Source organism: Nuphar pumila, chromosome 4 (assembly GCF_984573655.1).
Source record: "Nuphar pumila chromosome 4, dmNupPumi1.hap1.1, whole genome shotgun sequence".
Lineage (NCBI taxonomy): Eukaryota > Viridiplantae > Streptophyta > Magnoliopsida > Nymphaeales > Nymphaeaceae > Nuphar > Nuphar pumila.
The window spans coordinates 55,088,413-55,102,544 of record NC_143252.1 but is presented as its reverse complement, the minus strand read 5'-3'; positions in this window follow the sequence as shown (position 1 = coordinate 55,102,544).

Below are 14,132 nucleotides of genomic sequence, written 5' to 3'. Positions count from 1 at the left end.
CAAAGAATGACAACACAATTGTCGTGATTTCAGCAGTGACTCCATCCCTAGTAATGGGATATTCTTCCAATTGTTTACCATATCGTCAATAATCATTTTCTTCCCATTACAAAGTTCCCTTAGAGTCTAATCAAGACTTCATCTTGCAGAGAGTATCCTCAACATTTGATGGTTCGAACAAGGTCAGGAAGAAGAACCACATCATCACAGCACTCCTCAGCCTCAGAAGGCGAAATGGATCTTCCCGTGAGTCAAGAGCAGTAGCAAGACGAGGATGGCATAGACCCACAGATGTATGCCATGTTCCAAAAAATGATGACCAAAATGATGGGTGAACAGGCCGGGACCAGTGCAGAGAAGAACCCATTCAGAGAGAAGTTCCATGGGCACAAGGATAAGAAGAACTCCAAGAAGCAAATTCAGCCAGAGGAAATTTCAGATGAATCAGAATCAGAGGAAGACACCGATAAAGAATATGAGGTGCCTCCGGCATTTCAGAAACAGGGCCGAGAACAAAGGAGGAGTCGCAAATCAAAGAATCAAGTTGCAAAAGAGCCCCTGCAGTCACAGTTCAAAGAAATGGCCAAAGTTGTTAAAGACCTGCAAGCTCGCGACAAGGGCAAGAAAGTCTTCACTAGCGAGGATTTTTATGATGGATTAGAAGGAGATGAAGAACTGGAAAATCTGCCCCGCAAGTTCATTAAGTTCGATGGTTCTGGTGATCCCAAAGCCCATCTCGCCATGTTCTTCGCCGAATGCTCCAAATTCAAGAGAGACAATAGGGCCCTATTTCTCTGTTTTCCTCGTAGCTTAGAAGGCACTGCCGCCAAGTGGTACTCTGAGAATATCAATCCAATCGAGCTGCGAGAATTCGATAAAGTGGTCAACCTATTCATTGAGTGATTTCTGTGCAATACTGAAACGCTCCCAACATTGAGTCATCTCTGCAATCTAAGGCAGAATGAAAATGAAAAGGCAAGGGACTTCATTCGCAGATGGAGAGAGACCTGCAACAAAATGAGAGATCCTATATCAGAGAGGCATGCTTTATCGCTGATCCTGAACAACTTCTCACAACCTTTGAGAAGTCTTATCTCCACCTCGCCTTCCAAGTCTTTCATAGAGCTTAACGAACGAGCTGAGTGGCTCGAGATGGGGTTGGAGAACGGTGTCTACGATGGTATCACCCTTGTCAAGAACAATCTAGATCCAAAGAAAAAGGCAAATTTCACCTCCTCCGCCAACATCAACCGCAATGATAACAAAAGTAGTAAGGGCAACTATGCGGATCGAGAAGAAAGGCAGAATAGCTAGCTATCTCAGCCCAACTTTCCACAAAAGGAAAAGATAAAGCGTGAAGGTTGGAGTAATGATCGTATGTTCACTCCTCTCAAACAAACACTCGAAGAAGCCCTTGAATTCATGCTGGCTAAGGGATTAGTGAAACTTCCAAAGGCCACAACTCCTCCCACCATCATGGGAAGGTTCAAGAATCAGTTTTGCAAGTTCCATCGGGCAGTGGGGCATGACATTGATCATTGTTTTGTCTTCAAAAATATTATTCAGGATTGCATTAACAAGAGCCTCCTTGCTGAAGAAGAAGAAGAAGAAGAGCTGGCCATCTTGACCAAGCCTTTCCCAGATCATTCAAAAATTTGGCGATGCTAAAGTTTCCTGTTTTCTTTCGTTCGTTTTGCCAGTCACCTCATAAGGGCAAGTCTGCCCAGTTTTGCAACCTTTTGGTCGAGTTCTTATAAATAGGCTGTCTTTTTGTTATCGGTTTTGCTTATCAATAAAATGTCAATTTTCTTTATCAAATACTTCTTTCTTTTGCCCCATTAGGGCACCTGTTTTTGTTTTGAAGAATCTTCTTTGCCCATTCTTTTCAAGACGAGGGGCAATTTATGAGAGAAATGAAATTACCTATGAGGGTTTTTAAAAAATCGTGCAATTTTTGAAAATTTTCTACAAACATCTTTGTTATGATCACCCAAAAGGTTAATATTTCGGTCCAATCTATTTCAAAAAATCAACCATCGCGGTGATCTTCTTTTCTTAAATTCAATTTTGAACCATTATCTTTAAAAATCAACCCTTGTGTTGATTTTCTTTTCCAAAATTATTGTTAAACCAATTCATTTTCAAAATCAACCCTCATGATGATCTCTCTTCAAAATCAACCCTCGTATTGATTCCCCTTTTCAAATATCAGCTCACGCTGATCATTCCTCAAAATCAACCTCGCAGTTGATTTTCTTCCCAAAATGATTTCTCACTTTCAAAATAACATTTTCCTTTTACTTTAAAGATCTCATGTGCAAGCACTTTATTCATGTCGAAGGGATGATATAATTTTGTTTCCTTTCCTCGATTTTTAAGCATCAATAAAATTTGCCGATAGTTTGGCACCATTTTATTTGCGTCTCTTTCCTTTTCACAATATGTCTCTTGTGAGGAATGATCTTGAGGACGTCCCTCAATCAAGAAGCATGTCACCTTATTCCTCGATTATCCTTCTTTGTATTCAAAATCTTCCTCCCTAGTTACACTGGGGCATTTTTTTTGAAAAATCTATCTTTACCTCAAAACATTCTGTATGCAGGCAGGATAAAACCAACTATCTTCCCCTTCAGGTTAAGGGATAAACCTGAATCATTTTCCATGATTTTCCAAATTTTATTCATATCCTCGTTCAGGATAAGGGGTTAATCCTGAAAATCAGACCACATACATCTAAATATGATGGTCTTTTTTTATTGCAAGTCAAATAATCCAGTCCTCTAACTGGCCATTCTCAAAACTTTCAATCCCAGTCCTTGCACTGTCGATTTTCAAAATTCAATCTTCTGATTAAAGATTTTCCTTTGAGATTCGAGCCCCGACTCGAACTTTCCAACTTTCCTTTGAATATTTTGAGTTTCGACTCAAAAATCTGAATTGACCTAGTTTTTCCTTTTAAGATTTGGGTTTCAACCCAAACTTTATCTCCTTAGAAACCAAACTTCCTAGCTTTCCTTCGAAGGCTCGAGTTTTGACTCGAATCTTCCAGCTTTCCCTGTAAAACCTGAGTCCTGATTCGGATGGTATTTCAAAACCAGCTTTTGAGTTAAGCTTACCTTCAAAATCCAGCCTTATGCTAGGACTTACCTTCAAAATTCCAACTTCGTATTTGATTTACTTTCGAAATTGAGTACCATCGTCAGGGATGTGTCAACCCAGATGTCAAGCGATCTCTTTTACTAAGGATTTCAAGAACACTTTGTCAATTTGTCAATCAATTACTTGTTGATTTCAGAATTTTATTTCACAAAATTTTACCTCAGTTTACCTTCAGTATCACTTCCAAAAAGGCAAAGCTTTTGTGAAGAGGGATTCAAAATCCAAATTCTTTCTATTGGCCAACCAAAAGGATGAAGGATAAATCCTCGATATGGCTAGAAAAGAAGATTCAATGTTTTGCAAAGCCATAGATGATTGATATTGATCGCAGTCAATGGCACATTTTTAGAGACCATTCTTATGAAAATGAGGCAGTGGAAATATCCTGAGCACTAGAAAAAGAGAGAATTCATCCAAGCCCCGTCTCCTTAAAATCACCTAAGCTGCAATTAAATATCCGCAAAAGGGATCTCTCACTTGTCGTCAAGATGAAGGCAAATTAAGCGAGTAGACCCCCGGGGCCAAAGAAGATTTGAAACAACTCCAAGATGACGGAATTTGTGACGGATCCTTCTAGGGAAGGTCCAAAGCACTGTCGAGATGAAGGCAGATGCGATGAACCTCCCGACAATCCCTAAAAGATATTTAATTTCAGCTATCATCCAAAGATCTCTAAACCCAAGAGCCAATACCGTCAAAGAAGGATCAAAACATCTCCAAGTTGAAGGAGTTTGTGACGTACCCTTCCCAAAAGAGAGCAAGAGAGGAAAAAGAAAGAGAGAAAAAGCTAGAACATCTCCAAAATGAAGGAGAATGTAGCAAAAAACCCAAGAGAGCCAAAAGAACGCAGAAAGATTATCATGAGAGAAGCTCCCAGGATATCAAACTGCCACATTTATCAAAAATCTCCTTTAAATTTGTGAAATTCTATTATCAATATCCTTTCATAGATTGCTTTCATGATATCAAATTCTCTTTCCTGTTCATATCAAGGAAATTGATAGCTTCTTTGAAGAAGGTCAATCGCAAGCAATTTGGATTCCAAATCTTGATTCTATGAAGTCAATTCTGTTTGGAGGTAATACTTCAGGTAGAAAAGAAGGAATATTTTCACAATCATTTTCAATTACTTTGAATCAGCAAAATTTTCAACATTTTGACAATATTTTCTAGCTATCATGACGTTAAGTGAGAGCTTGATGTCCATATTGATGTATCTTGACCCCTTTGAGAGATTTTCCTTTATCACCTTTCACGTTGTTGAAAGATTAACCTTATCTCCGAAAGCATAGCCTTTATCATCTTTCGCGTTGTCGAAAGACTCACCTTGTTCCTTTGGATCACCTTATTATCTTTCGCGTTGTCGAAAGACTCGCCTTGTTCTTTTGGATTACCTTTATCATCTTTCGCATTGTCGAAAGAATCACCTTGTTCCTTTGGATTGCCTTTTGTCATCTTTCGCATTGTCGAAAGAATCACCTTGTTCCTTTGGATTACCTTTGTTATCTTTTGCATTGTCGAAAGAATCGCCTTTCTCCTTTGGATTGCCTTTTGTCATCTTTCGCATTGTCGAAAGAATCGCCTTACTCCTTTGGATTGCCTTTTGTCATCTTTCGCATTGTCGAAAGAATCACCTTGTTCCTTTGGATTACCTTTATCATCTTTCGCGTTGTCGAAAGAATTGCCTTATTCCTTTAGATTGCCTTTATCATCTTTCGCATTGTCGAAAGAATCGCCTTGTTCCTTTGGATTGCCTTTTGTTATCTTTCGCATTGTCGAAAGAATTGCCTTGTTCCTTTGGATTGCCTTTTGTCATCTTTCGCATTGTCGAAAGAATTGCCTTGTTCCTTTGGATTGCCTTTTGTCATCTTTCGCGTTGTCGAAAGACTCGCCTTATTCCTTTGGATTACCTTTATCATCTTTCGCGTTGTCGAAAGAATTGCCTTATTCCTTTGGATTGCCTTTGTCATCTTTCGCATTGTCGAAAGACTCGCCTTTTTCCTTCGAATTACCCTTTGTTATCTTTAGCGTTGTCGAAAGAATTGCCTTATTCCTTTGGATTACCTTTGTCATCTTTCGCGTTGTCGAAAGAATCGCCTTGTTCCTTTGAATTATCTTATTCATCTTTTGCGTTGTCAAAAGAGTTGCCTTACTCTTCTCTGAAAGAATTTGCCTTGTCTGTCTTTCGCGTTGCCGAAAGAGTTGCCTTATTCTTCGTTGGAAAAATTGCCTTATTCATCTTTTGTGTTGTCAAAAGAGTTGCCTTACTCTTCTCTAAAAGAGTTTGCCTTGTCTGTCTTTCGCGTTGTCGAAAGAGTTACCTTATTCTCGTCAAAAGATTGCCATATCCATCTTTCACATTATCGAAATAGTCATCTTACTCCTTACCTTCTTCATATTTTACGATGATGAAAATTCACCGGATCGTCTTGATCATTTTCCAAAATTGCCTCTTACAATTCCATTTCCATCGCCTCGTTCATCTTCAAGAAAAGTTGTCTTATTCACCTTCCAAAATTCTATTTTCCACCCAATCAGGATAAGGGTATAAACCTGAGCCTCATTCAAGGAGGTATTCCATTTTCTGCCCGATCAGGTTAAGGGTACAAACCTGAATCTCATTTTAATGAGATAATTTCATTCCCCCAATCAGATCAAGGGTTAAAACCTGAGCTTCGTTTCATACGAGGTATTTCTGTCCCATCCAGGTCAAGGGAATAAACCTGAATTTCACTCTCACAGAGTGAGTCTTTCCTCTTCATTTCTCCATTTCATATCTACCATCTTCCTCGGGCTAATTTTTCTTCATACCAAATCAAATCCTTCTAACTGAGGCATTTTTTTATATAGCCCAAATTTGGTGTGTTTTCTTTGCCACTAAGCTCAGCCATAAGCCGGCTTAGTAGCAAAGAGAGGCATCTGTAAACACCCCAAATTTTCACTCACCTTCTTGACATCGCCCTCAATCGGCACATTTCAGTTCTCCGGAAGCAATGAAGGGCACAATGGTCATTTTCCGAGATTAAACCTTGCAGAAAGTCCAAAATTTCATTCTTGAGCCTCAAAATTTCTATATTTAGGTTCAGAGACATCTTCAAATGGCAAAATTTCAAAATCCTTTTTCTGGACAAAAAGCTAAAATTTCCAAGTTCGAGCTCAGAGTGACATTTCATAAACATGTCTTTGCATAGCATTGCGTCATTTCACTGCACAGCATGTCATTTTGAGATCCAGAACTCCTGATTTTCAAAATTGTCCATCCAGATTTGATTTTTTAAACTTTTTCAAATTGATTTTTAAAAAAACCCTGGGATTTCAAAATTACCAATCTTTTCCATTTTACCCCCAGGACTTTGAATTACAAAAATTTTCTCAAGAAAAACGATCTGGATATTTGGATATTGATTTTAAAGATTTTATCTCACAGATTTTTGCAAAAGATTTTAAATCTCTTTACAAATTGTTTTTACATTTATCCATATTTTTTGCCCTGAAAACCCAATTTTTCAAAATTCTTGAAAATAAATAATGTTTTATCTCGTATTTTCAAATAAATGGAGTGGGACCCGCCTTTTAACTAGCATCATACTCAGACTCCCAGGTAAGCTTCTTATTCTCAAGCGGGACCCACCCGAAGTTCATACCAATTTGCAAATTTTTCTTCATTTCTCAATATTTATTTATTTATTTTTAGCTAGTGGGCCCACACACATGTGGCACACCAATTGAAAAAAAAAAAGCTTGCAAAAACAAAACAAAAACTTTATTTTCAAAAGGATTTTAAAAGTAGAATGAGATGGCATTTCCATAAAAGCCTCTCATTTATGTCATTATTCATTTTATTTATTTATTTATTTCTTTTACTTCTTTTCATTAATTTGCTTACCTAAAATCTTAAAAGGAAACGGCCCAAACGGCGCCACAGCCATATTTTCAAAAAAAAATCATTTTACCCAAAACTTAGGTAAATGAAACACATTTTTGAAAAAAATACAGCAGCGCCCTTTTGAAAAACGGCTACTTTAATGTTTCAGTTTCAAAATCTTCAACGAAGGTAACGGATTTTCAAAAAAGGGAAGCTGCGATCTTTTGAAAAAAAGGAAGAGGCTGAACATCTTTAAAGGGGGGGAGCCTGGCCGATGAAGGAGGAGGAAAAATTTGTTATTTTTTTTGGGTTTTGTTGGGTTTTGGCAGGAGATTTCTTTCTAGCAGCAAAGGAAGCAGCATCCACAACAGGAGGCCCACGGTTGCTGCCCCTTTTGCCTTCAGCCCAGCCATCAAACACCTCCAGCCGGCGATTCCTGTATCCAGCGTGAACTCCATCAGTTGCTTTCCACTTTCAATCAGCCACAACCCAACAAGTGCTTTCCTTTTTAAATGTTCATCTTTTCTCAAGAATTCCTTCCATTTTCCTGAGATTCTCATTTCCTCATGATTTTCCAAATCTTTCTAAACTTTCTTAAAATTTTCCTGAGATTCTTATTTCTTCATGGTTTTCTAAGTCTTTATAAACTTTCTCGAGATTTCAAACCTTCTTCGTCTGAGTTTTCCTGAGAGATTGATTTCCATCTTTTCCTGAGACATGCTTTTTCAACTCCAAATATTTTCTAAGCATACATTATAGTTTTCCAACTTATATTTTACCAAATCTCATAGCACATGCCTGAATTCTCTGTGCATTTAGGATAGAACACGATTTCGATAATTTCACTAAGTCAAGCACAATTTTAGTCCTTGGTTCGATTACCCCTGTTAAAGGCGGCAGGAACGGTCGAACCTCGTACCGACAGGTCGAGCCCCATCCCATGGATTTTTCCGCAATTTTCAAAATAGAGGCGAGTATTTCAAAACAATTTCCAAAATCCGGTCAAGTTTGAATCGCGAAAGCATTTTCCCTCTCTCTTCCGCAAGGAAGGGAAGATGGGGAAAAATTTTGCGACGATAACAATTGCCCGTCCCATCAAATTTGAGAAATTTGCGAGGAAGATTCTCCAGATCATCATCCTCGTCAAGGCCATCGTAGAAATCTTTGCCAGTATAGGTTTGCTTGCCTTTGCTCTTGGCCTGAATATCTGTGATTGCTCGAGTCATTTTCTTCAATTGCTCGTGCATTGAATCTTCAGCTGGAGTCCCAAACTTAGGCTTGTTCATAGATTCGGGCTCTTTAGTGATCTTCACAAACTGCCGCAGAGGATTCTAACTGAAGACAAATTGCTCTTCTTCTTCTGACTCTTCTTCCGTTGATTCAGTACTTTCAGAAATACTGTCTGGCTGGACCTTCTTTTTGACAATCCTAACCTTCTTTTTTACAGCCTTCTTCTTTAGTTTGCTCTTAGGGATGACCTTTTTTAGATTGGCCTCAGCTTGTTCAGATATCATCTTAGCCATCATCTTTTGGAACATACCATATATAATAAGATCAATATCATCTCCCTTGTACTGACCCTGTCCTCTGACTGACTTGAGAGAATCCATTTCTTCGATCTCACTGTCATTGTGCTAAGGAACTATCTCCTTTTCAGTCCTTGTCTGAACCATTCTGACAATGCCAATGCTTTCTGCAGAATAAGGGAATGGCTAGAGCAAGAAGAATTTTTTTTTCCAAAACAAAAGAATGGAGGACATCGTAGACAATTAAAAGGATTATCCCATTACCAGGGATTGGGTCGTCACAAGACTTGCGACAATTGCGGTATCATTTTCGTGATAACTAAAAAATGTGCCTTGTTACCTAGGCGAGGTCGTCAACCATGATAAAAGATACTGAAGATAGATGAGGAAGATATTAAAAGAATGTCCCCTTGCAGGGGATAAGGTTGCCACAAGCATCGCAACTATCTATGCTTAAAACAATATTTGGCCCAAAATGCTTTTCAGTAGAATAAAAAGTAAATTATATTGATAATGGATTTAAAGACAAAGAGAGGGTGGACAGACAGTTTGCCACCACTCTTGATGTTCAATAGATACATTGCGTCTAAGAAATACAGAAAGAGAAATGAAGGAATCCCAAGTGTATTTGGCCACTGTAAACACCCCAAATTTTCACTCACCTCCTCGACATTTCCATCAGTCATCACATTTGGTTTTCTAAGGTCATCGGAGGGCAAAATGGTCATTTTCTGAGATTGGACCTCGCAGGAAGTCCAAAATTCATTCTCAATTCTCAAAAATTTCTCTATTTAGGCTTAGAAACATCTCTAAATCGCGAATTTTCAAAGTCTTACTCTTGATAGGAAGCTGGAATCTCTAATTCCTGGTTGAGAACTACATTTCATAAGACATGTCTTTGCATATCATCGCATGAGCATTTCATATCACTTCACGGCACAATATGTCATCTCGAGATCCAGAACTCTTGATTTTCAAAATTATCAATCCAGTTTCGAATTTTAACTCTTTTAAAATTAATTTCAAATCCCTGAGTTTTCAAAATTGTCAGTTTCTCTCATCTTAACCTCCAGGACTTCGAATTACAAATTTTTTCTCAGGAAAACAATCTCGATAGTTTTGATATTGGTTTTTAAATTTCGTCAGTTAGAAAGAAGGGGACACAATTTTAAATTTAGAAGATTTTATTTCAAACTTTTGCAAAAAGACTTTGAATTTCTTTACAAAATCTCTGCATTTTTTTATATTTTGCCGTGAAAGACCATCTTTCTTCTAAATTTTTGTAATCAAGCTAAATTTTACTTCGTATTTTCTAATTAGCCTATTATTATAAAAAAACCAAAAAGAATTTATTTATCTTGATTTTGCTTTTTATTTCAAAAACAAAATGACGTGCGACCCACCCTGAAGTGGCATCACACTCAAATTCCAAGGCATTTCTCTTGTTTCAATCTTGATTTCAAGCGAGGCCCACCCTGGGGTGGCACAAATTTATAAATCCTTTTCTTTTCATTTTATTTATTTTACAAAATAAGAAAGTGGGCCCACACTAGATCTTCCTGTAAAGAAAAACAAATAAAAAATTTTTATTTCAAAAGGTTTTCAAATCCGGCTGAGGTGGCACCACCTTAAAAAAAAAAAGAAGAGAAAACCCGTTTTATTGGTTATACTTTCATTTTTTTTAACGTAGCCTAAAATGGCGCCACGGCTAAACTTTCCTAAAAAGAAAAAGGAGTGTTCATTTTACCTAGACTTCAGGTAAATGAACGATTTTTTTTTTTGAAAAAGCTAGGAAACCGTCTCCCTCTAAAAATGACAAATTTTCAAAATCAATCAATTTTCGGTTTCAAGATTTTTAAAATTTTTAACGGAAGCTCAAGAAAAAAAAGAAAAGCTCCGATCTTTTGATAGAAGGAGCTGAAAATCTTTAAAAGGAAAATTTTCAAAATGGTCGATTTTTCTGATGAAACCTTTAAAGATCTTTAAAAGGGAACCCAAATGATCACACAGAGAAGGGGGATTTTGGATTTTGGCTTCTCCTATCTCTCAGTACCTCTGTTTTCATCCATTATTTTTAGCATTTTCTTTTCAAACCCTCTTTCACAATCCGTGGTTGGCGATTTTCTACTTTCATCCCCTTTGCAGGTTTCTGACTTCAACAACCCTTAATCAAGCAGTCTAGGAAGATTGATATGATCAGAGGAGTGTACCAGAGGTTTAACATCTAGGGGGCGTCCGGTTCGAGCAATTAGGTGAGAAGTCTCTTTTATGCTTGCAGTTCGGTGATTTAGCTATCGTATTCATTTTATACATATGTAAATCCATTATTCTGGTTAATGAGATTTACATTCAGGGTTACTGCATCAGTTAAGGATCGATGATGCTTCGCAATAGCATCATCGATCTCTCTCTAAAAAATAGATTTTCACTGAACCATCATTTTCTCATCTCATTTTAATGAATGGTTTCAATACCATGGATCTCATGGTATAACGTTTTATTTCAATTCAAAGTTTTTCAAATTGTTATCTGGGTCATCTCATATTGCATATCAGATTCCATGAATGTTATTGATTTTTTTTATTCAATCTCTTTATGTGCAGAGAACGAAGTTTCACATGACATCATCTTTGGTTTTTATCATATCCATAAATTTTCCTCTGTTCTCTTACAGATTTCCTATTTAATTTCAATATTGTTTAACCCTCCTGCACCTTATTGTTTTCTGCATATTCAAGTAGTTTTGAGAAAGGCAACTGTATGTCATTACCTAAATCGATTGTCCATGAGGACATATCGTATGACAAATAAGTGCCATTGACTAGGGCACTACATATAAATTCAATGTTAATCTTGATTTTTGCTTCTTATAATATCATATCAATATTGATGTCTGTATGTTTTAACATTTCCCGATCTCATATATTTCTCGATTTTTCAAAATTTTCTGTCACGTATCCATAGGTTTTATATTTTCCCATTCATATACAATTAAGCATAAAGGATCTGACTATCTTGTGACCTGATTGTTTCGATTTCTTTTGATACAAATTTGAAATGTTGTAATGTCAGTCCAAGCTTTTTGATAAGTTACGGTAGGGGTCTGTTTAAGCATCACTGTTTTATCTAGTTTCTGCATCCTACATTATCAGTTTTCACATTTCAGCATCAAGCCTTGGTTCCAAGGAATAGAGCATGATATATGTTACATTATGTTTTCATATCTGACCCAGCATCTGTTCATTTTCCTGTACGCATTTCACTGTCTTGTCTCTAATTATGCTCTTTAATATATCCCTTCAGTCAGGCATATAGGTTAAGTTGGGATTTTAAATGATAATTCCCATCCAATTGACAAGAATAAAAGGCCATAAAGGAAAATGCAGGATCATATATTTAGAGTCTAGGCATCTCAAATGTCATATATTCCCTGTTTGGCATTCAGTTGAATCAACATTATAGAGACAGATGTTTTGACAAGTGATGACATTCTCGGTTTTGATTATGAAAACAGTTAGATCTTATGGAAATATCGAATTCTTGAATTAACTCCACCGGAGAATCCTGCAAAGAAAATTTAGTTACTCTGTTGTAGGCTCAGTTAGAATTGTTAATGTAAAATGTAAATTCTATTACTGTTTCTGTATTTTACATAATAATTTTCCCATCTTTTCACGATCCAGCCTTGCATATTCACATAAAAATCACTTGTGTCTCCCATTTCACTTTCTCTGCATCTTGTATTCATACATTAGTTGTGCGTTTATGTATCTACAGTAATATCTTTCCCACTTTATTTCTGCATCTCACCTTTTCCTCTAAATATTATGTTCATGATGTCATAATGGACATTCACGTCCCATACCTTGTGTTTTAATATCGTTCATTGGTCTATTTATTTTTATTTTTTTTCATTTTGAACATACTGTGGCATTCATTGACGCATCCTCATTGAGTGTTATCATATTGTTGCATGTATTGTCAATATCCAGACAAAACCACTGTAAGATCATTTCATATATGTCGAATTGCAGTTAACTCTATGAAATTTATTTATTGTCCAATTCAGATATTCAAGTTATTGTGTAGATTTTAAACCAATTCGTAAGATCAGTTAGGTAGGTATATGGATTCAATCCATTGCCATCTTGCTGAAATCCATTCTGTTATAAGTTGACGTGCTATTGGCTGAAGAGAACTTATTATGTTGTCCTGTTGAGATGAATAAATTCAAGAGTTCAAAGTGTTGAATGAATTCTACTGGCTGTGGTTGATCGGTCCTCAAATTGAGAAGTCAGTTTGCCTATTTCAGACATCGCTTGGTGATTGCTTACTGTGCATTTAACGCATAGTCCCTTCTCTATTTTCTGAACTCGATTATTGACTCATTTGTCATGGTATATCTGCACTTCCCCCCTATACATTCCATAGTGATTTTCATGCCATATCTAGGCATCTTGTATTAGGAATGTCATTGAAATTGATATAGCGTGTAAATAACACTATTGCACTTAGTTGATGCATAGTACCTGCACGTCCCTTTTACTGTTGCATACCATCTGTAATATTTGCAATGTCATCTTTATATAACAGCCCATTATCATCTTGCATCTGTTATGCCCATAATCATCAGCATCATTCCAGCACATTGTCCCTTTGTGACACTCCACAATACTCACTGTGTGCACTCTACCTTCATATTTTCCTATATCTTCACACACTACATAGCATATTTGTTATTTAGGCTCAGTTTGCATAATGCATTTTCAAGTCTCCACAGTATCTGTAATCAGTCGACACTTTCATTTTATATCATCCAGCTCATCCATATATCATCAACCTGTCATTATCAAATCGATAAAAGCAGGAAGACACATTTTGCTTGGCATTGTAATTCTCAAACTGTTGAAAGTTAACAGTGTGTATAAAATCCAGTTTAACTCAGCAAAAGTTCATATATCACCTGTATATTACTTGTATACTGTCCATACCTTTGTATTTGATTACCCCAGTGTTCTTGCAGCTTCATATTTATTATTTTCTTACCATTCAGCTTGTTAATATAGTCATCTCTATCATTGTTTTGCATGCCCAATATTTACAGTATGTCTATCCATGTGAAATCATATTGCCGCCTTATATCAACACCTAGCTACAACCAATTTTCTCTTGTATATGTTATCTGCCAATTATCCACTCTCATACCTATATGATTGACAAGTTTGCCTCTGTATTATCAACAACACTTATATATTTATCACCTCCTGCTCATTGTCATAATATATATATATTAAATTATAATCCCTGTCCATACCTACATACTTATAGTCATATGTATTCCTGTATGTTACACCCATTATAAGTACATTGCTTTTGTATATTTGTGAACACCCTAAATTTTTCAAAAAATCCAAAAAAAAATTCCCTTTTGCCCTTAAGCCCATCTTCTGAATAATCGGGTCAATTTTCAATCAAAATTTTCATTCATTTCTCGGATTTGCTGAAATCCATATTCAATTTCCCTATCTGACCCAATCTTGGATCAAAAACAGATACCCGGATCCAATTCTGATCTCGGATCT